The 4,420-nt window shown below is 41.4% G+C and overlaps 1 long non-coding RNA gene across 1 annotated transcript; it reads right to left on the bottom strand.

The window, feature by feature from the left end:
* Positions 1–437: 437 nt before the first annotated feature.
* Positions 438–3,029, bottom strand: LOC149438301 (uncharacterized). Its single transcript, XR_016307931.1, has 2 exons — positions 2,958–3,029; positions 438–717 (listed from the first exon to the last, which is right to left on the bottom strand). It is a non-coding gene; the product is annotated as an uncharacterized LOC149438301 (long non-coding RNA).
* Positions 3,030–4,420: the final 1,391 nt, after the last annotated feature.

The raw sequence follows: 4,420 nt of genomic DNA, 5'->3' as shown, positions 1-4,420 counted from the left end.
GCACTTATACCCAACTACTGCATTTCATAGTCCTGATTCTTGCACTTTGTATGTTGCATAATCTTGATCCCTGTATTCTATACACTGTGTTGCCTGTTGCATAGTTCACACAATTGTCATGATTGCCACAATCCCCTGGGCTCCTGTTTCCCTTGCTCAGCAGTTCATGATGAGGCAGAGGTAGCTAGGCTTCTGATCTACAGCCAAGTGTATGGCCAAATCATAGCCGTGTAGCGCTATTTTTTACACTCTTTATGGCTACTGGGGTATGATGGCTCCACCTGTATAGTAATTAGGAGAAGAGTCTTTATAATCTGTGTGATCAGGACAAGATCTCTAACAAGCGCTAGTGCCTCCACTCAATTGGGGCTTGTGGTTAACAAGTGAAATCCCAACTGAGAAATGTATCATCCACATAGATAGTAATCCACACAGCATTGTATATGAAAGTCCATGTATTGAAGAAATCACATTCAGTGAACCATCCATAAAGTATATTCCAGATAGGGACATTAAAGCATTAACAGTCTTCTTTTTGAATGTCTCAATGAGGGGAGGCTGCAACACTTACAGTCTGAGCTCTCTCTTTCAGCAGGAAATTCAGACCCCTCTCTTTTCCACAAGTGCTCTCTCTGATGACTTCATCCTCAGTGCCCAAAGAGCATAGCAGCCATATTGGAAAAGGGCAAAACAAACACTGCATAACAGAAGTATACACTGGGAAAAGGGCAAAGAAATGATTACATCACTACATAGTTTGACTACGGCAACAACTTGAATGGTGGTCTAAATGAAGCTGTATGAAAATTATCCGAAAAAAAAAAATAAGATAAATTGAAAGAGGATTCTGGAAATGATACCAAATATATTAAAAATATAACAGTACATAAAATTAATATATGTAAATGCTTAAACCTCTATCCAGGAAATATATATATCAGCGGAATAAAAATGAATTACACCATCTAACAGAGATTTTAGTTGCATGCCTCCAATTTGGGGCACATACAGTATAGCAAGGGATAAATTAGGGCAGGCAAGCCTGGGTGTATACTAGTTCTCCTTAACCTTCCTGGCGGTATTCCCGAGTGTAGCTCGGGGTTAACTTTCAGTACCAAAAACAGTAACCCCGAGCTACACTCGGGATTACCCTGCAGCGTTGCTCTGGGATCACTCTTGCACTTACCTTGTCCTGCGCTCCCGCGATGTCCCCCCTAGATCACCGCCGGCCATCTCCTCCAGTCGATGCCGGCATCCGTCTTCCGGGTTCCATTCCCTGCGAGCGCCGGGACGTACGGGGGGCAGAACCGGCGGGAAATTCAAAAATTTAAAAAGTGACATTCATTAAATACACTAAAATCGCATAGTATAACATTAATGTATCAAACCATTTCACATATATTTTGTCCCGAGTGCTTTGTCCTGCGCCCTGCCTGCATTTTTACTGTTCTTTCTGCCTGAAAACTGAGAAATGTCCATGGCGTCCAAAAAGCGTCCCTTTCGGTCAAAAGCGGTTTTAGACCAGCTAGAGAACAGCGATAGTAAATCAGAACCACTTGCAGAATTGAGTGATAATGATTCGTGGGGAAATTCGTCATCAGACACTGAAAATGATTTTGCGACTAAGCTCAGCGATGTGCGAACTTGGCGCTCTATTTCAAATTTCAGTGTTTTTGGTTTGATTACATTATTGAATTACATTTATTATTAACATATTATTATTTTTTATGATTATTTATTATATTATAATTTATGATTTCGTGTTTCAAATTTGATCATTTGACTCTTGTTCGGACAGATTTCAGTAAGTTATTGCTAAGAATTACAGAGCTATAATAAAAAAACAATATCTTTCCATGCAAAAAAATATACAGCTCTGAGCACAGAGATACTGACATAATCAGACCGCTAGGGAGGTTAAAGGAGCCAGGGGCACACAGAAGGCCAGCAGGGCACAATGGCAGTTGAAGATATCCAATGTGTTTCCACGCCAGTTACAATAAGCTAAACAAAAATGGCAACTGCCCCAGGCTTAATGATTTCTAAATTGCTTCTAAGCTGCCAAATTTGGGAATTTTTTTTAAGCAGAGTCATTACTGGATTGTGCCTTTTCTCGCCAAACAATTGTGGGATGGTAAAAGTGCTTAAATACTGTGTATGCAATCCAGGAAATATTTTTCTTATTTGTTTTTGGTTAAATATGGCACTCTAATGTGAATATTTTGATTCCAAGCTGCTTGCTGCCTCTTCAAAATGTAATAAACCATGAAAATATATGTAATAAACCACTAGAGAGCCTCCAAGAAAATCATGCTTATATACAGTACATACAAAGATTCTCACCCAATTGGTGCTTATCTCAGGTTTCCCACACCATGCCGCACTGCTCATCACTTGCTGCCTGCTGCGTCTGACATCACCACACAACATGGGGGCCACCTATTGTGCATGCAGTCATAGTAGTCCAGTCCTCAACACCAGCTTCCATGTGGCCATATCTCTTTCTCTATGCACAAAGGACCTGCCTACTCTATTTGTCACCTGGAATACTAAACAGGCTAACAGATGTCTGTGTAATATTGCTATCTGGTGTCTCTCAAGTGTAGGCAGGCTGTAGGCAGTCGTACCAAGTTTGTAAACTGGCTAGTCTGCCCATGTTAGGCAAAAGTTACTGCAGCTTTTTGCAGGGCTCTGCTCTCTTCCTTGTATCATATAAAAAGGAGAAAGGCTCTGCCCAGGCAAGTGCAGCCACATGGGGAGAATCAAGAGGCTCACTGATGAAGTTGTAACCCTTTACAGCCAGCAGCCACTCAGGAGCTCATGGAAGATTCTCTCTTGAACCTGCCTGCTAAGATGCTGGGACACAGCTTAATGGAGGGGGACTGCTGAGACCTGCAGTCCACCCAAAGATGTCAATTTTCTCACCTAGACTTGATTTTTAGAAGGGAATGCTGCACCTTCAAGTCCGCTACAGACACTAGGGTTCCAGAAGATCACCAGCAATGGACTTTGCCTACATGGACTCCCACCTCACAAAGGTATGCCTGGGCAGCAAAAACAAATGTAGTAAGTGTTGGGCAAATAGAATTGTTCACATTGAAATCAAATTGTTTACATTGAACTGTACTGCCAAGTTTCATCAGTAAAAGTTACATTAACTGTTTTAAGCCTGGTCTGAAGTTATTCAAAGGGTGCATGATGGTTTTGGAGTATCAGAAAGAACCAGGGTAAGTTAAATACTAAGGGGTAGGACGCTACACTATAACTGGGAGCAGACCAGCATTATTCATGACAAGGCCACACGGTACGTGAAGAAAGAATTTAACATTGAGCACACATGAGGTCCACACTATGTGCTCAACACGGCCCCATTCTGTTATTGGGCATAACTAGGAGGTAACAGAGGTATGCTGGACTGATGGAGCAAGCGCAGGCCTTAGTGCATCCCTCTTAATGCAACATCTATTAAGGCACACATTTTGCTGCACACAGTCAAGAATCATCTCTAAGTCAGGGAACTGCCTTAATATAAGACTTTGATATAACTACAGTCACTGCTTGGTCCCGGGTATTGATGAGGGCACCCCACGCAAAAAAGTTACCCCCATGTGCAGTGCGAGTGACCCTGTCCATAATGCCTGACGTAGCCCAAGAACCAGGTCGGCTTACAATCACGAGGAACATTTACCACTACCAGCCCAACAAATAATACAAAGTACATTTTCTTTCTAGATCAAAGATGCCTCATATCTTCTTTTAAAAATGCAGCCAACTAAAATGGCTTACATGATGTGCAAGCATATAAAAAATGAGTGCGCTGTACACTAAAAAACCATAAACAATAATAAATCAAATAAATACTGCTACATAAAAAATGTGCATAAATTAATTGAAATGATATAAGTCAACATTCATATGTTAAATAATTAAAAGTCCCGAAATCCAATAACACAGTGCTGTGTGCTAAAGAAATCCTCCAACAGAAAGTGCATAGGTGTCCACAAATGCTTGACACAAAAGAAAAAAATCAGCCTCTTACCAGACACTTTGATCTCCAATCATGAGATCAAACGAGCAGATGGCGTTCAGATCCACACTGACATCCTAGTTAGCTGTATCAAGGAGGATGAATGTAAGATGAATGGACGATTGCAGGTTCACTTAAACGAATCTATCACATCAGACAGCTCTCCACATCATGCAAGGAAAGGCTCAAAACAGAAGAAGAAATTGACGCGACAAACCAGCAAAAAATCTATTAAAGTATTGCACTTACATAGATAAGGTGCATAAAGGCAGTGTAAACATTTAAAATTCCCGCGGTGTCAGACCACCGGCCAGAACAAGGTGATGTCACAGAAAGCTCTGCCCAACGCGCGCTTCTCCAAAAATGGCGTCCTCTGGGATTGGCGAACAGTCT

This window comes from Staurois parvus, unplaced genomic scaffold (genome assembly GCF_062004578.1).
Source record: "Staurois parvus isolate SC_StPar_1 unplaced genomic scaffold, SC_StPar_1.0 ptg001195l, whole genome shotgun sequence".
Taxonomy (NCBI): Eukaryota; Metazoa; Chordata; class Amphibia; order Anura; family Ranidae; genus Staurois; species Staurois parvus.
This window is presented reverse-complemented; position numbering and strand designations above follow the sequence as displayed.